The sequence below is a fragment of the Homalodisca vitripennis genome, chromosome 1 (genome assembly GCF_021130785.1).
Source record: "Homalodisca vitripennis isolate AUS2020 chromosome 1, UT_GWSS_2.1, whole genome shotgun sequence".
Lineage (NCBI taxonomy): Eukaryota > Metazoa > Arthropoda > Insecta > Hemiptera > Cicadellidae > Homalodisca > Homalodisca vitripennis.
This window is the reverse complement of record NC_060207.1, coordinates 123,978,578-124,002,509: the sequence shown is the minus strand read 5'-3', so window position 1 is coordinate 124,002,509 and position 23,932 is coordinate 123,978,578. Positions and strand designations below refer to the sequence as shown.

The window sequence follows — 23,932 nt, the reverse complement described above, 5'->3', positions numbered from 1 at the left end:
AAGTTAATATAATGCTGATCAAAATTATTAAAGTTTAAGGAAGGGGAAGTTTATAGCGGATAAATTTACAGCAGGTAACCAACAAATACTTTACCATAAGACTTTACCAAGCCGTTGTTTAATGACAAAATCACATCAAATTAAATAACATTGATTAAGGTGTGAACTACTGACAGTTTCTAATGTGATGTCCCAGACTGCGGATGTTGTCGAAGACCCCTCCAGACACACTTCCGTGTGTGGAGGTTGAGCTCTACCCTGCTAGAAGGAGAGAAGGAGGAAGCGGGACACAGGTGCCCTCAAGGGAAGGGCCCTACCGGTTCCCACCCCCTCTCCACTACCTGACGCTTTCAACCCCCATCCTCACCTGACCCTGACGCCAGACAAATTACTTCACTCCATGCAACAGATGTGATGATATAGTTCCTGTTCTAATATGCCCATCAAATATACAACAATAAATATAGTTCTGGTATACTTTCCGGGATCGGGAAGACCGCGGTAAATACAGAAAATAAAAAAAAGTCGATCGCTATATAGTTAACTCCCCCTTCCTAATGTGTAAAAAGGGTCGATAGTCGTAAAAACTAAAAATCCTTTATATAGTCAAGTAGGCCTATATGTTGGTTGTACAATATCATTCTGTTTCGCTGAAAACTGATTTGGTTGGTACTGCAGTTATTCCCATGGAAGGTATAATATTCCGAACAAATTATGCCACAATATACAGTATGAAGACCGATTATATCGAATAGAAGATTACAACTAATTGCGATAACGACAAACTGTAATACCCATATACGGAGGTATTTTTCTACGTAGTACTAAGATTCATAATAAAATCAGGTTTCGATTAAAAATGACGGATTAAAATCTTCAAATTATAACATTACATTTTGTACGGCGATTGTTATACATAATGTTTAAATATTATGTTAACAACTAAATGGCTGATAAAATAATAGTTCCTACGATTTCATTGTTAACTATAACACCCTGTAATCTGCAAGCCGTTAAATTGAATTCATTAAAAATAAAATTTGTATAATTAAATTTATTTCATTATTCTGGATCTAGTAGTCAACAAGTATATATGTATGTATATTTATGTGTGTATATACACATTTTCTTAATAGTTCATCAGACTTCTTGATTCTTTGGACTGTTAAATAATTTCCTTTTGGTTATTTAATCATTTAAACGTGGAAGACTTCATCGATTACAATCACTAGATTATTAACGGCGCGGCCTAGTCCAGGAGAGTTTGTTGGCGCCTCAATAGTGGAATAAATAAGCCTCCGGTGTCCGACCATCTGTCCATTGTATTCCCCCGAGGTTTAATGTCAGCTGGTTTTCTTCCAGATCTCTACAAAATCATTTTCTATGGATTGCACATGATTCGTGGTCGACCCGTGGCTGTTGTCCTTAGATTTTAGTGTAAATTGAACCATAGAACTCACCAACGAGATTACAGTTATTTGCTACAAGAATATATTTGATACTCTGATGTTTCACTGTAAACCAGTAACGTGTTTGAAATTGGAAATGAGTGTTCACTGTTTGACAAGTAGGCCTTCTTATTAAGTAGATTTTAACTTCTAAGGCAAAGAAATGGTAGTATAAGAAGTTTATTGTTTGCTTCGACAGTTACAAAAAGGCAGCGATTTTGAAATGGCTTAACTGCCTAAGTGGTTATTGAAGCCTATCTCATTCGTGAGGCTGGAAAAAATCAATTTTTATCTGTGTGTTTATCTGTATATCTGTCCGCATGATATCTCGAAAAACGAACTGACCTATACCTTGGTTTAATATGAAGCTTCATTTCTTCATTTTTACGTATACAAGAATGAGAACTATACTGATGCATGTCCCACCATGAAAATTTGGCTTAGCGCATTGAAGCATTTAGTAGGCTGATACAGTCTCTTTTATGTCTGCCACGGTGTATAAAAATAAAAATTTCTGTAATTTATGATATATATGTCTCTTTATCTGACTACAGGATATCTGTAGAATGAAATTATCTATAGACCTGAAAGATTGTATGCAACCTTGACGAAGACTGATACACGACAGGTACTCCTGCCTCTTTTTAAAAGAGTAGAAATGTTAATTTGGGAAGTTTTGCGATTCTCGTGATGATGGATGTGGATTAGGGATACATAGTGGTTGTGGTGTCTTTGGATAGATCGCACGAGAGCTAGAAACAACAATATATACTGTATCTATACCTATATACGAGTATACGATGATGGATGTGGATTAGGGATACATAGTGGTTGTGGTGTCTTTGGATAGATCGCACGAGAGCTAGAAACAACAATATATATCTATACCTATATACGAGTATACGATGATGGATGTGGATTAGGGATACATAGTGGTTGTGGTGTCTTTGGATAGATCGCACGAGAGCTAGAAACAACAATATATATCTATACCTATATACGAGTATACAGGGTGTCCAAAAAGTCCCGGGTCGGTTAAATATTTTTCAAAATATTTAAAATAGAGCTACAAAACCTTACACAAAGTTACTGGACATAAAAATCTATTTTATCACATATTCAGTGATCCGCTACTTCCTCAGGGGGGCGGCCCGCTAGGAGTCAGAAGAAAATCTTAAATGTAAGCATAGGCTGATATGCATATCAAATTAGAGGTCTATATTAGTAGAGTACAAAGCCGCAAACCGGACCTCAAACGGATAACCGAGTCAAAAATGACAGCCGTTCAAAGATGGCTAGAGTTTGCAACTTAGGTTATGTAACAAAATACACTTATGAGCTATTTGATTTTAACTTTACTAACCCAAAACTGTTTACAATTGAATCAGTCATTCAAATGACCCTCGAACACCTCAAGAAACACCTCATGTCCATTTTTTAACGTTAGTAAAGTCCCGGGACTTTTTGGACACCCTGTATACTTATACAGGTAGAAATTATAAATCCTACTATAGTTTATTGTTTTCCTTGATATTTATTCCTTACCTGATTTCATATCCTTTTCCTAATTTTTACTGTATATAGAGAAAGAGTTAAGCATTTAAAACTATAACTAGATAAACTATTTCTTTTGAAATAATCACATGGAACGTACGTTTGTCAAAATTTAGAGAAAAACATAAACGCAATCATTAGACTACGTTTCAAAAGCTTATGCAAACACGCGTAGGAGTTTAACTCGCTTTAGAACTCATAATTTAAAAGATTAAAACTTTATCTCAGGACGATAAGTAATATTCCAGAATTAGTTGGTTTTGACTAGCTTTTGAATAGAGTGTAACACAGTAATCAAGCAAGCATCCCATAAAACAGCAATAGGCCTATTAAACATACTATAGTTATAGTTACCTTACTTTAGGGAACATACGAACATACTGTAATGCCAGCATACCTGTAACAAAAATACATTGTAATACATTATAAAACAAATGTATGAGAGAAATGTATTGTAACAGATATGTTGACAGGAAAGGGTAAATTATGTGATAGATTGCTTATTAAAGTATGAATTATTTCAAATTTTACAATGTACCAACCTCCTAATAGAAATCAATTATAGATTTTCACAGAAGCTATTCCTCCCCCCCATAATATTTATCGCAAAAAATATACCATACCGTTAAAATCTCTTCCTATTATTTTAGATATAATTAACAAGCATATAATAGCAAATAATAATTAATATATGGTTAACCGACAAATTTTAATACGATAAAGACTTTCTCTCAGCATTATGTACGAGACTAGTCCTTCATTCGTAGTTCTTTTCTTATAATTTATGCACCTTTTAGGAATAGAAACATGTTACTGGTTTCAACTTAGGTCAATTCAGACGTAGATTGGCTGCCGGCCACTACGAGACAATATTAACCGTGATAACATGTGATATCACGGTTATCAGTCACAGACTGATAAGTCACTGTGACTGACAAGTCCCGTCAGTCACAGACTTCTGGCATCACAAGTGTTCCTCTAGCTTGTACATAACTCTTCCACCTGGAACTCTGTTTCTCAGTTTTCACGAGGATAAACAATTTTTACCTAAAAGTGTTATAACATTTAAATTTGAAACTTCTGTTGTAAGCTTAGTAGTCGCAGATGACAAATCTCAGTAAGAAGGTGTGGGAAGAAAAGCACAAGAACCTTGTTTAAAGACAGAAATTAAAATGAAACTGTTCCTATCTGCAGTTTCGGACACATGTCACCTCACCACTTTTTCTCCTTCTGTAGAGATAATTCTTGTTTGGGTTACCAAGTGATTATTTTACATTCCCATTAACTATACATCCGAAGTTGTTTAATAAACAGTGAGATTACTACTAGACTAGTAAGCTGGCTGATAATGTAATAGCGTAACGCAACAGTAATAAGGCATATTCCCATTCAAAATTGTTCTTGAGCAAAGAGTGTGCTAGCTACGTGGTATTCTCCGGGCACGTAGTCCTCGAGATAATGATCACGTTCAACCTGGCACGTGAGGGCTGAGGTACTTTATACTCACAGGCCAGCTACAGTTATGGCTGTCACTGTGCCACCATTGTAACGCGCATAACCTAAACAATGATGGGTGTATAAATGAACAATTTCATAAGTTATGTTTTCCAATCTTCACCAAACAGTTTGGAACTTACACTGCCACGTGTTTATTAGTACAGCTGAAGATTGTTACCATGAAGAATAGACCCATTTCATGGATTCTCAGAGATATGTTTTAAAGACTACAATACTTTGGGAGGCCATACGGTTAAATTCTTGTTCCCTAAGATGAAAACCTAAAGAGATACGTTTCAAGGCTATGGAACTTATGATCGTTCTAAGGTTTGATGTCTTGTGACGTTCATATTTCTGCCATCAAGGATTCCTACAGTCAAAGGATTTCTATATGTTCACTTTGAGGCGATACTTATAAGGTCAATCTCTTGTTCTCTTATGTCATTTAGACGTCCACCGTGGAGAAGAAATTTAATCGAACGACTTAAAAAACTACATTTTCTCGCTACGATCTAAGTTCAAACCTTTGTTCTTTTATTTCACACTAATTTTGGCATGAATAACACATCAAGATTGAAGTTTTACGACATCTCCAAGTGAGATAAAAGAAACATATTCTATACTAATCATATGCGCCTATCTAATAGGTGAAGACCTCACAGTTAACACAACCGTATAAAATGTAATCAGAACATAATCATAAGTGGATACTCTCGACAGTGACTTGCGAATCCTCTTGCCTGAAGTTTACTGTCCACAGACAGACACTCAATACGGTATCACGACGACCAAAGAATCTGCAGCATAACCAGTGCCAGACCGCAAGTCAAGGACCGCGGCGCAGTTTACAGCCTCCCATTACCGATCCTGCAGCTAAACATGCGTTTTACGCTTCATGAAATTAGAAAATGGCTGTAACCGGAGTGAGTAGATTATCCGGTCGTAAACCAAAGGTTTATGGCATCATTGTGGTTCTGGCCGAGGCAGACAGACAGCTTGCAGTCCAGTCAGTGGTGGAGGGGCGAGGGAGACAAAGTTGCGGTGGTGAGATGTCTGTGGAAGATGCAGATGAGGTGCACATCTCCAGGAGTCAGTGTAGTCAGTGGTAGAGGGGAGAGGGAGACAAAGTTGCGGTGGTGAGATGTCTGTGGAAGATGCAGATGAGGTAGCACCGTCTCCAGGGTTCAGTGTAGTCAGTGGTGGAGGGGCGAGGGAGACAAAGTGGAGGTGGTGAGATATCTGTGGAAGACGCATATGAGGTAGCACGTCTCCAGATTTCAGTGTAGTCATTGGTTGAAGGACGAGGGTGACAAAGTTGAGGTCGTGAATGGAAGATGCAGATGAGGTAGCACGTCTCCAGGGTTCAGTGTAGTCAGTGGTGGAGGGGCGAGGGAGACAAAGTTGTGGTGGTGAGATGTCTCTGGAAGATGGAGATGAGGTAGCACGTCTTCAGGGTTCAGTGTAGTCAGTGGTTGAGGGGCGAGGGAGACAAAGTTAAGGTCGTGAATGGAAGATGCAGATGAGGTAGCACGTCTCCAGGGTTCAGTGTAGTCAGTGGTGGAGGGGTGATGGAAACAAAGTTGCGGTAATGAGATGTCTGTGGAAGATGGAGATGAGGTAGCACGTCTTCAGGGTTCAGTGTAGACCAGTGGTCCGCGGTCGCGGCTAAGTTGAGACTTACACAGTACGATTTCGGATTATCTGAATGTCAGGCTCTGTAAACAATAACGATCCCTATGAAAGAACTTGAAAATACGTATGCACTATTCCATAAGTACATAACACATATGGAGGGCTTTTAAGATTTTCACTGTAGCACAAAAGTGAAAATAGATGAAAAATAGAAAGAATAAGTAACAGTTTCTACTAGCGGATTTTAATAAATGCGATTATATTTATAAGCCAATAATACGTAAAATAAAGCAGCAAGAAACTCAATTTAGCAATTTTTAAGGGACATATAAACAGAATATGACATGGTAAATAATATAACAAAATTACCTTCACGGAATATTAGGTATATATCGACGAAAATTAAAAACATATAATTACTAAAAATCAACAGTTATTTATAAGTAGTCTGAAAAACAAATTAATAAGGATAAAATATAACATTACAAAACACACAATTCTTTTATTGAAATCAGTTTGTAATGAAAAAATTAAACAATTGCTGTGGTTTGCTTTGTGTAAAATTGACAATCTAAGTTTGGAAATAAGTATCGATTGAATTCCGGTTTATATTAAAAACAAAAGAAAACACGAAAGACCACTAAACAAACAAGTTTTCCTTGAAATTAGACGTGCTGTGGACTCAGGTTTCATGGTCCTCTCACATTGACACTTGAGTGTCACCCGAGAACAGCGATACTCTGACACTGTAGTACTACACTATGTAGCTCTGCCTGAACCACTAACTTTGCACTACTTTCAACGCTGCAAGTTCCGAGTTCCTGTGCGATACTCTGATATCGTACTCCTACACTAGAGCCGTTCTACCTGTACCTGTAACTTTGCACGACTTTTCAAAGCTGCAAGTTCCGACTTCCTGTGCGATACTCTGATATCGCACCCCTACACTAGAGCCGTTCTACCTGTAGCTTTAACTTTGCACGGCTTGGCAACGCTCCAAGTATCGAGGATCACTTACCTCACACTAACTGTGTCACCTTAGAACAACGATACTCTGACAACGTACACTAGAGACGTTCTATCCTTACCTGTAACTTTGGCAACGCTGTAAGGTTGCCAATCAGACATGTTTCTCACTCGCCATATAAAAACTCATATCTTTTCCTCACTAGTCTGATATCTTAAGAGCATCTTCCGTTTTCAAATTCTGGGTTGTAATGAAAAAACTGGTGGCCTATGTCAGTGACATTTCATTTTTGTTACTAATTAAGAAAGAAAGACACAAAGATAAATTCAATGGTAAATTTAAATATTTCACGAGTGACGTTATTAATTGTCTTGAAATTATTTACAGGGCTCCAATGATTACTTTAAATATTGTCATTCAATACCGAACAAGAAATAAAGTAAAAAATATGAAAGAATAAACCCTCAAATTATGGATAATATACATTCATCGTTATATACTGTATAAACTACACAACACCAATTCTGACTTGTAATTGTTTATATTATTAAACAGATAACGACATAATATGTGATAAGTGATAATTTTTTACTATAGCGTATATGGTGCTCATTGTAAATTTTATTTATTATTATCTTATTAACGATATGATACATGAGAACGTAATATGTCGTTGTGTATATAAAGCTTGTTTAGCATTCTCAGTGCTCATTGCCCATTTTGTTTGTTATTACATAGCAAACGATAGGATACATGAGAACGTAATATGTCGTTGTAGGTATAAAGCTTGCTTAGCATTCTCAGTGCTCATTGCCCATTTTGTTTATAATTACATAGCAAACGATAGGATACATGAAAACGTGACGTACTCTCTGGTTATAAAACTTGTTCAGTATGCTTATTACCAATTAAAAAAAAAATCCTGTTATGCTTATGTTATTATTAAAAACTGAGTCATTGTTCTTCACAAAATAAAGCGATTGTGTAATAACGGCCAAAATCAGCACGCCTGAAGTGAGAATCAAATCTGTGGACCGAATAACACTTGCTGGAGCTGCTGACTTTGGAGTGAAGAGAAGAGAAAGGAAGGTAGCGGGTGAAATATGATCCAAGCCGAGAGCAGACAAAGACACAGAGGAGGCATCAATCACGGGTAACGCCGAGGAACGGAGGAAGAAGACAAGGGGATCCGCCGGCACAGCCTGTCATTATCACACATCAGGTAGTCCGCAGGGTTAGTGACTTGGATCTTTGATGTTACTGGATCCCTCCTCCCCTCTGTCTCTCTCGACAAAAACTCCGCCTTCTTGAGTAAAAACGTCGAGTTCCAGTTTGGAAGCAGACAATGAAAAAGCTTTAGCGACTTACTTAAAACATATGAAATTACATTGGTGATTATAACCACTTAGATACCCTATAGACTAGTTTTTGCGTAAGACGCACGCTCCTATCATGAACAAATAAAAACTGTAAAAACCTTAAAGCGTTTTAGTAATTTAGATTAACGCAATAACGATTAATAAATAATAGTTATCTTTTCAGAACACTTCATGCCCTGAAATACATTTCCTTGCGTTTATATGGCGATTCGACAGCCATATAAGTACATTTTTATGGTAATTAAACAGCAATTGACTACTTGTTTTATTCAAAGAGCGGGAGATAGATTATTATTTGTAATTATTTATGAAAATAGTCATTTGATTGTTTTGCATTCTACTTTATCAGAATAACAATAGAGACAATTTAATTAGAACAAAGCGTCGCAAATACAATAGATAGCAAAAATAGAACAAGCAGAAGACAAACAAAAACAAACAACTTATGTTGGCGAATTCCTTCCCTGGGGGAACGAACACTAATTAAATCAACAGTAATTAGTGAGAAATGTGTTGATTAGTTCATCCGCGCGCTTTTGTTTGCGCCTGGATTAGCACAATGCTCTCTCACCAGCACAGTTCCCCAGTGCAGAGTTCTTAGTAAATTAGAGCCACAAGTCTAGTCAGCTTAAGGACTCAATGGGTATTTGGAGGCAGTTACAAGTAACTAGGCGACCACCAGTCTGTCCAGGCATTCCTTCTACCTGTCTAGCGGGGATCAGATCCATTGTAAGAAGTGAGTAAGCTATTGTAAATCAGCGTGCCTTTTCTACCAACACTTCTCTCTTGGCTGTTTTTACTATTTAATGTTCCACTAACATTATATTTATATCAGACTCATTACTTCAAAATTTCTTTAAATAGAGAGACAAATTTTATTCTTTCAGGTATTAACGAAAGGAGACGTAAATGTGAGTTGAACACGGTGGCTTATGGAGGGAGGTTTATTGTGGAGGGAGAGACACAGTGAAGGGAGAACAATGTGTAATACTCATATGTTATGTACCTTATTATAAAAATCTTCCTACTAAAATGTGTTTTAGTAATTTTTATTTCTGAAATTATCTCAAAAATACAGTAGAAGGCACTAAGTCTTGAAAAAAATCTCTTTCGGAGTCCAGTCCAGAGCGTCGGGCAGTCAGTCTACAGTGGCAGAACTCGTCTTGCGGAACAAGTTTGCAGAACGCTCGATTCGGTAGCCACAATACGACACAAATCTGTGTGGAAACAGTGTCCAAGACAAAGAAGATCGAATTTAGACCTTCCGTGGGCGAGTATGAATAATGCATTGTGGGTAGCTGCCATGCCTGAGCGGTGCTCCTGCCCACTGAGACATTATGCAAAGTCGGGTTAATTAGAGCACCTTACCGCGGCATGGCGACGGGCTGTCTTTACCATAACGTGAGTAGTTTATAGCGACTGCCACTAGATAGGGCGAGTGACTGGTCCTGCTGGTAATTAGAGAGGTTATATTTTACTGTTGCAAAGGCCTACGTACTATTGTGGGTTTGTGAGTCGAGAATGACGAGTTCAAAGTGGGTTTTGGTGTCATGGCTCAAACCCTAAGGAGTGGATGCCATTTCCAACTGAAAGTAAACCAAACGTTTACTCGGAATTTTACACGAATCATAAAATCTCATTTGCAACTGACGATTATTGGAAGTTTGAATAACAAGAACAGAAAAATCCGTGGAGGTCTCTAACCTCCAAGCCGCGCGAACCTTCAAATTCTGCAAGTAGGTGGACGAGTAAACTGGATGTGGAATATCAGTTCAATGAAATTATCACTGAAAACAAAAAAACAAAAGTCTTCCTAAAACATAAACTACAAGGCGCGATCTTACAGCTAGACTTAGAACTACCATTTACTAAATATAGTTGCAGCACCCCTCAATTTGGTCTTAGGATTAACTTACATGGTGCGTCTAAACTTCGATTGTAATTTAATTTGATAATGGAATATATTAACATTACACTTCGGATTCGCTGCCACAAGTACGTTAGTCACACAATTTTACAGAAGTGTTTTGTAAGCAAACAGTCCTGGAGCACAATCATGCCAGACTGATCATATCGGAAGTTCAGGCGAGTAAAGAACCCCGTGAGATAAGTTTAATAAAAGATCATTTTGTATTTTTTATATTTATTATAAAACTCGTTATTTTTATTTTTCCTTTAGTATTTTTATTTCTATTCTAATGGTATTTAGATAGTCCTCCCGGCTCAGCGAAATAAGTAGGTAGATTTGTGACAACTGAAATATTATTAATTCTCATGGGTCTTAAATGTATTCAATATCTCGAAAACAGTTTGAGATACAAAAGATTATAACAATTATAAGCATTCCTGAACAGTGTTTTTAAAATTTTTTATTTATGTTCATAAATAACGGAGTTGTATATTTTGTAAAGTTTAAACGACCGGCATCAAGGACAGAAATGTCATACCAAGCTGGCCTTCAAACTTAGACAAAGTTTTACAAAATACATTTTTGTACCAAGTCTGAACTTATTTTCAACATTCATAAAAACCAGTTCTTGGATATTTATATACAGGGTGTCCACAAGTTACTCAATTAAACTTAAACATTTGATTTGTCTAATCAAAATAAGTAACAATGCTACGTAAAGTATAGTCCTATCTTGCTTAGTTTACCGTATCTATGCCTGTTTCTGTTTTCACGAAAAATTATATGTTTAAACTGAATAAAAGTACAAAGTTCAAACTTTGCAGAATTGTTATTCTAATTTAGAGCTGTTAAAAAATTTAAAAAAAAACGTCATATCAGACTAAAAATTGCACCCATACAGAATTTTCCAACTGTAATAACTATGTAATACGAATTTTATAAAGTTGTAACAAGAATAGTAAATACTTTAATAATTTACTTTAATAATTTTGATACCAAGTTTATTTCGCTAATAATGACGGAATATCAGGCAATCTCAGCTGTTAGTTACAATACTCAGCTGATCATTAATCATAGTTAACCATTAGTAACTCCATTAGTGTAATTTGAATGGAGAATGGCGCTCAGTAAACCTTTACGGTTCCGTTATTTATCGTAGCGAAATAACAGTGGATTCAAATCCATCACGGCGTTTCACTCAAAGGAATATGGACATATTTGTTTACAACCTTCATCAAATTGACTCGAAGGTTTCATTAACTGATGCGAATGTAGAGGAACAAACTCACATTAATAGTAATGCAAACACTGTTAGTACGCATTGAAGATAGTTATAGGAAGGAAATAACTATAGAATATATCCATGTTTAAGGGTGACTTTGCATTCAGATTATACGAGAAAATAATACAGGAGAAAAATGTATTTATATAAAACATGTATTTCGTTCGCAAAAGCCAGATTTGTCATACAATACAGATACATGACAATTGGTAAAGAGAATTAACAAACTACATGGAAAGTTGTTCCCGATTTACAACCTCATATTCATATAATTGAATTGAAAAATGTTGCGATTGATTGTATTGTACCAATATTTTTAACAACAGAGGTGTTGCCGGAAACAATATTTGAATCGGACATTTCTATCGAATCAACGAAAAGAGGTGTCTTTTTACCACATTTACATTATCTGATGTTATTATATCTATTTAGTACTAGGTTTAGTTTAAATTGCTATTTTGATATTTCGCATTTTTATCACTCCTGATATATCAGCCTCACCTACACTAGATCAGTGTCGCGCTTGTCACAGTTATTGCCCATCTCGGCGCCCCCGCCTTCCGGCCACGCTGGGTCGCTGTCCTTGTTCAGCTGTATTTCACTTTCAATGAACCTTTTATGATCGACACTAAACGTCAGGAGGTCTAGTTCTTGCACTCTCTTTGTACCGTTGTTTTTGCCAAGCCCGGTTTTCAACACACCATTCATTCGACATGAGTTATCCGTAATATCTTGCTGTAGCCGGACTGATAAAAAGTCCATAGTTGCATCATCTTTACAAGAGATTGAGGACGAACGAGTTAGAAATATTTTCGATTATCAATCTGAGTTCGAGGTTATCGAATAAGAATCAGTAGACTGTTCTATAAAATATAATAACTCGGTAACGAAAATCACAGATTAACTCTTAGTTGTTCGTATTGCTCCCGCATCATTTCAGCTTAAACTGTTTTACTTTGTTCCAAGAGTCTCGCTTGGTGCTATCCATCTCTGAATAAATAGCCGTTCTCTACTTGTTCCCTTAATATATCACAATAGTTGTGATTATATTAAATACATACATGGTTTTAGTGACAGAGAAAGGATTCCAATGACAATCATAACGAGTAAACGATCGGTTAGGCTTTCATAGTCCATACTTGTTGTTTAGTTAGTAACAATGTATGCTCACTAAGCAAAACATGCAAGATCTATAATGTTAAACTGGAAAATTATAAAACAGCTATTATTTATTTATATAAATAACATAGGACGAGGATATAAACCATCGAATTGTTGCCTGTCACTTTAATTTCAAAGCAATAAATAAGATTGTCTTTTATAAATAGGTTTGTTCAATGAGTTTTAGGTAGATTTTATACATAAAAAAGCCTATTGCTATCGTGTGGTATTACTGCTTACCAAAAGTTTCAGCAAAAATTCTCCGAACATTACCCATAAAGCCTAAATTCACCCCCCCCTTGTTTAAACAAAACTCTCAACTCTCTTAATTATGAACCTGCAGAAAAAAAAACTAGAGGGGTTCTGGAATGCAGACAGATTACTCTTTTATAGTTAACCATTTACGTAATGGAAATGCTGTTTAAACTGGTGATCAAATTAAAATCTGAGAGTAGTGATCAGATAAACAGCAGTAGTCTACTTAGTCTCTTTACTTAACAGGATAAGTGTACAAAATAATTCGGTATGAATATTAATATGACAGGAAATTTCCAAAAAAGTTTTTATCAGAATGCGACCATAACTTCTCACAAATGCTACTCCGACCTTTACTCTCATGAAATGTCTCTGAGCAGTGATGAATAATTACATATGTATCAGGGGTTCCGACTGTAGTCAGTTCGACGATGGAATTGTAACTGATACAAACTAAAATTGAAGCTTCATATTAAGTAATTGGCCTGAGCACCACGTAACAAAGGTGGAGATCTGAAACATTGCAAACAAGCAATTTCTGAATGGATGGGTTCAGAATGTTGTTAGTCAGTCAAACGAGCAGAATTCACATTTGTATTGAATAGATTCTCCACCTTGTTCACTATGGATTGGGCGTTTTTGAATAAATCAGATAAAGCAGAGAACAAATCTTTAAGTATGATCATTACAGTAGTGTATAGTATTCATTTAGGACACACACAGCTCTGCTCTCTCCAACAAATGGCATGTTACCAAATTTGTTAGCTACAAAGAGTGCTTATTACAGCAATACATAGATCTCACAATGATTATACACGAGAATAACTCACAAAGTTTACCAGCCGTAAAAGTTTCTCTATCAGAAAATGTAAAATAAAATTAATGTAGATAAATGTGTAAAGAATATTGCTGCCTTGAATTTTTAATCGATTGGTGTTTAAGAATTTCTGAGTATGAAATATTGTAACGAGAATGTTGAAGAATGTTCCAGATAAACTCGTGATTGGGACAGATGGAATTGTGTTGATAATTGTTGACTGTGTCAGTGTTAAAGAGACTCGTGTGTAACTAGATAGACAACATAGTTAATACTGGTATTGTGACATTATAGATTATGCCAGTTTTATAAACCTTTAGTTTATTTAAAGCCAGCCTAGTTTTGCGTTTGTAAATATTAAGGTTAATAAATATTTAGTGGATTCTATATTCGCCGAGTGTTTGTTTAAGTAAACCCGTTTTATACAATTATATTCAACGAACAATTATTCAAAAGCAAAAATAGAAAAATGAAACTGAAACTCGAGGACATAAAATGCAGGTCCTACAAGATTACTTGAACTTTTAATACTTGAGGATTAATAAAATATTTTTTTCTTACAAGGATAAGAATGGTGGACATAGTAGTCTTAGAAACGGTCGATGTACACGGCAGACAATTTAACAGAGGATGTCCTGGACAACACATCAAGGGATATCCTGCAGGAAAGAAGCTGCGAGAAAAGGAAAGTGGCAATCTCTAGCTCTAGCCGTAGTGATCTGTCGGGCAATTGGCTCATAAACTGGAACGGTAAATTGTGCTTGATGGCTGTGAAAGTTCCTCAAAGTGGAGGAATGATAAGTAGATCTAACTGTGGTGATGTAGATCCATCGTTCATGCTAGAGCTTTGTCATATTAGATCGGCGAATGAGTTTCACTGGAATATTTGTACGTAAAAAGGACATCAAAAGCTATAAACAATAAAGGAATATTAAATGAAGTAAATATATTAACTAAGCCACGAGTATCTGAAGTAGAAACAATTTAGGGTTATTATTCTGCTTACAAAAACATTATCATATAGTGTGATAAAGACCATGAACCAGATGAAAATAAACATCAGCTGATCGCCTTGAACGAACGAGTGAGCGGAACCGAAAGTTTGAGGTTATGTTGCAATAGTGCAGATCGCTATCACAGGATCGATTGGTACTGGTAGTAACCTGAGACCCAAATTAAGTGGTTACTTTATTAGTTAAGAAATAAATTCGAGGGATTGTTCAAGATACCGGTTTTACATGTGAGGCGACAAGGTCTAGGCTGGTACTACCGGTCTTGTACAACACTGGCTTAGGTCAATAACTATAACCAACACAAAGGCCTAACCTAACTGGTGGTAGTTTGCTGCGGTAATAGGCGCCAGTCAATGCGTTGTCCTCAGGCTCTGAATCCATGGCTGTATTTATAACACGCCTTATTATTTAAAGACCCTAAATCTGAACAAGTGCTTTTATCTAAGATTTATGAGCGCGGAACGATCGCAATGATAAGAACCGTGACCTTATTGTGCGGAGGTTGGCCCATAATGATCCGGAACAATATAGCCTAGCTTGCGGCTAGAAAACATTGCGCAAACCACAGTCACCATCAAGTACAAGCTGTGGCCTACATCTCGACAATGTAGAGCAACACTCGTGGTTGAAATATTATTCTCTGATCCAAAAATTTAAGATTCAGATGTACAATATGCAAAGGAACAATCAAAATAAATTTAAACTGACGTCTAAATGTGTACTAGCACGTACACAGACGTATTATTTTAGAAATTATAGGTTTTTATTATATCTACTGGTAACTCCCTCTACTAACGTAAAGAAATAGTCCTTCAAAGAACTTGTATCTACGTAAGAAAATAGTCCTTTAAACATAGATAGTAAACTTAGAGTTGTTATTAATCAGCAAGTGAACGATCACTTACCGCTGCAACTGTCTACGCCTACAGTAGCAACGTTATAACTCTACATGCCTATCTTTTAGACACGTCAAGGGGAAATAAAATAAAATACCTACAAGAAGGCAATATTTATAATATAATCTGTTACCCGTATAATAGACCTACGCTTATTTTTTTAGGTCATGGACCATACAAACTTCCGCTTCTCGGAGTTAAGCGATTTTGCAACATGCGCTTATTTTAGATTTTAGGGCAAGTAGGAGCACTTTTGGCTCGAATGAAATATATTTCCGGCACATTTATTGAGTTTGCCTTGTTACTACTCCGATTAAGAAAGTAGATATTCGTAATTCTGAGAAGCCTACTTCGAAGCGTCCATTTCCGGCTAACGGAATGTAATTTCAATCTAGGATATTTGCAGTACAATAGTTGAGGTTGCTTTGCTACCAAATCATGAAAAAGTATATACACATGTAGATTAGCAAAATCTCAGAAATAGATGTTCCTTAGTGTTAATTGGCCAACACTAGTGCAAAATCCCTGTGCTGTGCGTTAAACTGTTTTCTAGATAGTGTGGGGAAACCCTTATGCGGACATACAGGCACACACACAGACAACAATTTTTCAGACCTGACCACGAGCTTTTGTACTTTGTATTGAAATCGATTTGTTCAGCCAATAAATGCTGTGTAGTCGACTGACTCGTAACTACGATGCAAGAATAAACTAAACCAGGGCTTAAAATAAGTATATCTAGATAACATTTCAGTTGAGTGGTGTTATTCATTAACCGGCGTGTAGTAGTTATTATTGTTGCGTTACTTAGTACTTGGTACCAAAGTGTAGGCTTAGTCTAGCGTACCAGGGCTGGCACCTGAGTCTTTAGGGATACACGTCTCAATATAAAACAGAAAATCAAAACGGAGTCTTTTATATCAAAGTTTCCTTGTAGCAAATCAATCAACTCGGATAAGAACAATGATTGGACGTACATATGCTTGTACTAATTGTGGTCTCAGTTGCCACTGCCCAGTGCCCAGTCTCCGAGGTGAAGAAGCAGAAAGCAGATGACAGAGGCGTCAGTTAATGTGAGTAATCAGTTTCTAGTAATTTGTGCACGTGACGCCCTGTTTACTATTAATTGTGGTCTCAGTTGCCACTGCCCAGTGCCCACTCTCCGAGGTGAAGAAGCAGAAAGCAGATGACAGAGGCGTCAGTTAATGTGAGTAATCAGTTTCTAGTAATTTGTGCACGTGACGCCCTGTTTACTATTAATTGTGGTCTCAGTTGCCACTGCCCAGTGCCCAGTGTCCTAGGTGAAGAAGCAGAAAGCAGATGACAGAGGCGTCAGTTAATGCAAGTAATCAGCTTCTAGTAATCTCTGCACGTGACTCTCTTTGTACTATTTGTGGTCTCAGCTGCCACTGCCCAGTGCCCACTCTCCCGAGGTGAAGAAGCAGAAAGCAGATGACAGAGGCGTCAGTTAATGCGAGTAATCAGCTGTTATTAATGAGCGGTCACGTGACGCCCCAGGAGGCTAATTGCACCAACTGCGAAACCTGATCTTTCAAGTAATTAATTAAGCGCAACCAGCTCGCTCTCCACCGGTTTCCGCCATTTCTCACCAACTTAGGGTTAGCGCGCATTCTCGCTCTACTCAAACCGTAGTTGGGCCATTTGGTCTGCTAAGGGAATGTTATTTTCTAGAACTCTCTTAGTAACATCGGGTGCTGATATTTTACCGAGGATTATTTGAATTATTAATTATTACTCTTTTCCTTTGGCATAAATACATAAATTTGGTCGAAAATAAACTAAAAAACTTTGTAACTCAAAATGGTTAGCTTTCAATAACGAAATAATCGTCCGGAATATAATTTCAACTAATCGATTAAATTATGAAACCATGGTTGAAGAGTGCCCATTTTCCGGTTTTATTTGTGACATACTTTTTGTCCATTATTAACATATTTTGTAACGCAGACCGTGAGAAACAATATTGGGGGCAAACTGTGAACAAAGATGGCTATAATTCTTGGGCCTTCGCGATGCAATCAATATACATGAAGACGTCGTGTCACATTCCCGTAGACGTCGGAGACTTTTTAGCAGTGTAAGGTGGTGTGTAGAATTCGTCTCCAACGGAATTAGGCTACCGAGAGAGCGACTCGAGTTCTTTATACTTTACCTTGACTAAAATAAAGACTAAATAGTAATAAATTTAGTTTACAACTGTGAACAGCACATTTTTGAGGTAATGTTTTATTTAAAAATTCAAAAAAATGTATTATTCCCATTTAGAATAAAACATTATACTAACTTAAAAGTTAATCATTGACCCAAATTAGTTTTAAATAATACGATGTTGAATTCTGTCACATAGAGAATGAAATAAAATTATAAGAGATGGGAAGTTGTTAGGAATTTCGCTTTTAGTTTTACAAACATAGATTTCTACTACGAATAGACCGATGAAATCGAGCATAACATTTAACAAAGAATATTTAAAATTACCAATGAAGAAAATTTATGAAGAGTTCATAACAAATGAGTCTGGCTGTATGAATTAAACGCCTAACAACTTAGAATTGTGTATTGTAGACGAGCTTCCTCTTTGAAACTTTTCTCGTGTTTTGTGCCGAATTAACCGAGAATTTTATAGAATAAATAACTACATCCAACTAAGCGCATTAGCTACTCTAGACGGTACATTTCACAAAAAAAACACATTTAGCAAAGATGTATTAAGTTGTTCCTCCTATTGACAAACAATGATCGAAGACGATGTCACCGACTGTACCAGTGCAGCAGAGCAGTCCTTGTTGCTCACAATGTTGCTCTTGAGATTTCTCTCAATGGGAATTAAATGAAACTATAGTGGATTTCTTATAGATTTATAGTCATCGAGAATTGTCATTGCATGTTAGTCAAAGAGAGCGCCACCGAAATCAACCACATAGGGATTTCCCTCTGCTTAGCACCTCGTAGGATTCTTCCAATTATCGACGATCAGAGCAATAGGTGCGGTGACATGTGAATGGCCATCAGATGTAAATAAGTCAAAGAGAGCGCCATCGAAGTCAACCACATAGGATTTCGCTCTGACAGCACTCTCGTAGGATTCCTCCAATTATCGACGATCAGAGCAATAGGTGCGGTGACATGTGAATGGCCATCAGATGTAAATAAGTCAAAGAGAGCGCCATCGAAGTCAAACACATAGGATTTCGCTCTGACAGCACTCTCGTAGGATTCCTCCAATTATCGACTATCAGAGCAATAGGGTAGTGACATGAGAATGGCCATCGGATTTTAATAAGTCAAAGAGAGCGCCATCGAACTGTACCACATCAATAGATTTGGTGCTCGCTCTGACAGCACTCTCGTAGGATTCCTCCAATTATCGACTATCAGAGCCCTATAGGTAGTGACATGAGAATGGCCATAGGATTTTAATAAATCAAAGAGAGCGCCGACCAAGCCAACTGTACCACATCTAATAGAACAGTCTTGGTGCTCGCTCTGCCACCACTCTCGTAGGATTCCTCCAATTATCAACTATCAGAGCCCTATAGGTAGTGACATGAGAATGGCCATCGGATTTTAATAAATCAAAGAGAGCGCCGGCCAGGCCAACTGTACCACATCTAATAGAACAGTCTTGGTGCTCGCTCTGCCACCACTCTCGTAGGATTCCTCCAATTATCAACTATCAGAGCCCTATAGGTAGTGACATGAGAATGGCCATCGGATTTTAATAAATCAAAGAGAGCGCCGGCCAGGCCAACTGTACCACATCTAATAGAACAGTCTTGGTGCTCGCTCTGCCACCACTCTCGTAGGATTCCTCCAATTATCGACGTTCAGAGCCATAGGGGCTGTGACATGAGAATGGCCATCGGACGCTAATAAGTCAAAGAGAGCGCCAGCGAGGCCTTATTCTCCATAGCTATTGAGACGTGGCTACGGCATTAGTGTGTAGTAGGACGATAAAAAAAAAGAAGTTATTCTCTTATAATAATATGTCGTCCATAATTGTATCTAAAAGCTCGTAACTAGACCACATTAAACACTCATGCACTGTGAGGAAAAGACCAAAGAAACATATCCTATACAGTGTTTCTTTATATAGACGTTACGCGCGCTGTTTGTTTGTAGCATCTGCCACTCGCTTTGCAACAGCTACACAGTGTGTACAATCGGGGGTAACGTTTTTCGACTGTGTTCCCAGTCAACAAACAGAATCTTAATTACATTTAAAACACACAAAACCAATACTTAAAATTTTTGTGAGGACTTTCGAAGCAAGGCTATCTTCGTCAGACACGAAGGCTATCGAAGCCTTCTCAAAAATAACAATTTTTAAGTATTGGTTTTGTGTGCTTAAAATGTAATTAAGTTAATAGTAGCCAATACAAGCACCATCTTCAACATTTCAAATAGTGCCTTGAAGTTTGTTTTTATTGTGGTGGAAGTATTATTGAGTGAACAAGCACGGGACTGCGATGTAACTATCAATTTAATACCACTGTTCCAACTGATACACAAGGTAAAAAGGACCTGGCTACTTTTCCTGTCCACAGGATATCAGAATAAAAAAATATACTTATAGATTTTAAGGTTTTCCTGTTAGATCGAGTTCGGTTATGGTTGATGTCCCACCAGAGTATGTCTCTCATTCTGTCCTTATCGAATCTGTTACGCGAGACGTGGTCTGACGTACTTCTACTTGTTTTGAAATCAAGGAATTAACCCACCTGAAATTTTCTATTAAACGCTCTGGTTCTAGATATAGTAGATGATAATGCTGACAGACTTGGTGGTTTCATTCATGTTATCGATCGACAGTGAGTGGGGCCGTGGGTCGTGGATGGCCCGGTGCACAGCCGCTCGGCAGGTCCGTGGGCAGCAGGAGCGACCTACGCGACCTGAGCCCATCCGGTGTTGGGCAAGATCCTTCACCCGGCCTTCGCTCCTCTGATTGTCCATCTAGGATCACGGATCGGGCAGAAGATAAGAGGCCTGTAGATGCGTAATCAGATTCTTTTGTCAACTTCAAACATCCACAACACTAATAATTAGATAGTTGCAAGTACTTAACTGTTGTAGTGCAACAGTTTTATTCTATTAAATAACACCCACAACACCTGGATGCAATTAGATTTCAAGTTTATTAATTAGTAAAAAAATATATTCTAGAACAAAATTATGCCTCTTTGTGAATAATTGTATCTTGAATAATTGGTGTTTTACACCTCAATCTATCTATATTAAAACGAGTTAAGTTAAATGAAACAACTGTAAATGTAAGACTTTTAATCAGAGTTTGAACCAACTTGTGTTTTACTTGTATCGTTTTGCGTCTTGAAAAACTGCAACTACTTGAATTCATTGATCATTTGAATAATATATTTAAATTCATTTACGAGTAATTCTGAACCTTCAGTAAAAAACTGCGGAGTAACAGTAATTCTGTACCCGGTACCATGCAATTGGTATATCTGTCTTACAGTAGTTGTACCGTACGCTTATAGTAAGTGTACTATGACCTAAATTGCGAAATCAATAAACTAACTAATCTTGCAGAGATGGCATAACTCCTGCATCTTTTGAATGTAGGTTATACCGATTATAATATAGAGTGGTACGATCAAACAATAATAACCGAACGCTCTAAAAATTTGTCATAAGTGGCTGAGTTAAACTCCACGTATAAGTGTGATGAATTCCGTGTTAGGCAAATTGGTCTCAAAATCCCGCGACTCCGTAAGTATTGAATGGTGATTCATAGTAACTTTAATGTGTTGTAGAATTAAAATAAAATAATTCAGTTTTGACGATTAACACAGTTTATAAGCTTATTATATTAATTAATGTCCCAATCGATTAAAGCTATTTAGTTTGGGGTTGTGATAAGTGTGTTCGTGGTGACAAATTTCGTGGCGTTAAAGAGTCCGTGGTGAGCAATGTTGTACTCATCAGATTCGTGGAGCCAAGATGAATCTAGGTCACCCAGGGAAGTATTATTATTAGGAAAATTATTGGGAAGTAAGGGATGTCAGAAAGGAAGTGTTCAGGATAAGGGCGATATGTTTATATAAGGCTACGTAAGTCAGTCAGCTGTATTCGTCCCAGGCAAAGTGTCAGTATCAGATATCAGAGGGTTATAATAAACTGTTATCTGGCTGTCTACTGAAAGGTAAAGAATCATTATAATCTAAACTCCTAAAGAAATCTAAATGGCTTCTACTGTTTGAGGCTCATCAGTATAAAATATTATGACTTTGTGAAACACGTTTGTCCCCAACCAGCTTCAGTTGTCTCTCGATCAGGTGTCATGTGAGTTCTGAAGTCGGAACAGATTTAAAAAGTAAAGTTGAGTAAAGATGCCTTATTTTACCAGGCGAAGTTTGGACTAAGAAGACCTCTGTAACACAACCTGGGGTCCAACGGCTCCCCTTTGTGCTCGGCTGCGGTGGCCTAGAGTAGACTGAAGACAAGGTTACTTTGAATATAAAACTACCTTTGAAATGTGAAAAATTATTCAATTTTGAGTTGATAAACTGAGGTAAAATTACCGGTTAATTATTAGTATGGAATATAAAAATTACCAGTCGTACACCCAAATCATTATACAGGCAAACGATACAATTAGATTCTGCAATATTTACTGACAGCTCGAATATACACGGCCAGCGTTTTACTTATTCGTTGTTTATTATTTTAATTATTAGACATTGTAAGACTTTGAGAAACAAATCAGAAGTAAGAATAACAGGCTCGTGTGAAATACTGGCCTTCTGAGCAAAGTACATAATTAATTAATTTCGAACTAAAACCAGTGACGTACAATACGAGAATACCATACCTATATATTTTATTTATTAAAATGTTAACTAAATTCCTATGAATAATTTTGTTTAGATGTCAAATTGCGATATGCAACATTTATCTATGGGACTTCCGTATTTATTTATTGCTTATATTGTTAAAAATTGTACAAAATAATCCTTTTGTTCGATATTTGTCGACGCGGAGTACATCTGTACTTTACGAAACCTCTAAAACACAATGTTTAACCCTTCCAGTGTTACTCAATGCAGTATCCTTTGTTACCCCACACGGAGGTTTGTGCAAACTAGCGCGATTGGTTACGGTCCCAGGACTCAACCTTATGTTCTCGTCTTTATGTGCACTTTCCGCGGCAAACCTCTTATTTTAGCTAATTTCGGGAGCATTACACGCCAATTAAGTCTGGAAACAGTCTTTAAAAGGCAGTTCTGCAGCATTGACCCGCTTTCTGGCGTCGTAACAGGCGCGCCCGAGTTCTGGATCCTGTCTTTCTCACCCGTGTAAACGTACAGTTGAGGGTGGTACAGTAATTAGATTCGTCATCTACGCCAGGCGGGCCGGTCACCTCCTTGATTCAGGATCCAAGCCTCTGGACCTAGGAGTAGCGAAATGAGACGTGCTTTTTCTCAATTATTTTAAATGGCAACAAGGTATCTATATAAAAACATCACCATCTCTATTAATGCAACCGATGAAACCATTAGCCGACTGTCGGTTGGTTGGGGATATTCAGACGTGGGTATTTGAAAACAACCCTGTTGAAAGTTGAGAGGTGAAAAGTCTCGTGATAAGGGGAGTGAAAATAGATTGAGTTATTCAGTAATATGCTCGGCGAGCCTAATACATTTAGATAAGAGGGAACGCATACATTCCTCACATCACTTACTTTACAAATACATAGTGCCTAGGTATATGTAAACCTGATGAAACATATATCAAATTATGATCATTGCACTCCACTCTCTTGTGAAACTGTAATCAGCTAGAATGTTCATAAATTCTAATAGGTTGGGTACAAATCACGTTATAATGTTGTTTGGTCTTTACCAAATTTGCTAAACAGTTGCGACAGACCCAGACAGATCGCTGAGCCTGTTAGTATGGAATATCAATTTAGGGAAATTCAGTTATCCTGGTTGATGACACACCCAGACTCGAGACAGTTATAACATGTATATAAGATATCAAGATAACTAGCAAATCAGAGTACCTAAGCTACATGAACATATCTATAGGTAGCGCCAACATAACATACGAATGTGGAGTATGAGTATGACTGCCACCA

At 37.2% G+C, this 23,932-nt stretch overlaps 1 protein-coding gene across 5 annotated transcripts in view; it reads right to left on the bottom strand.

Moving 5' to 3' along the window:
• The window catches only part of LOC124370786 (protein TANC2), a 243,159-nt gene that overhangs the window by 64,530 nt on the left and 154,697 nt on the right, over positions 1–23,932 (bottom strand). The gene's annotated exons all lie outside the window — the stretch shown is intronic.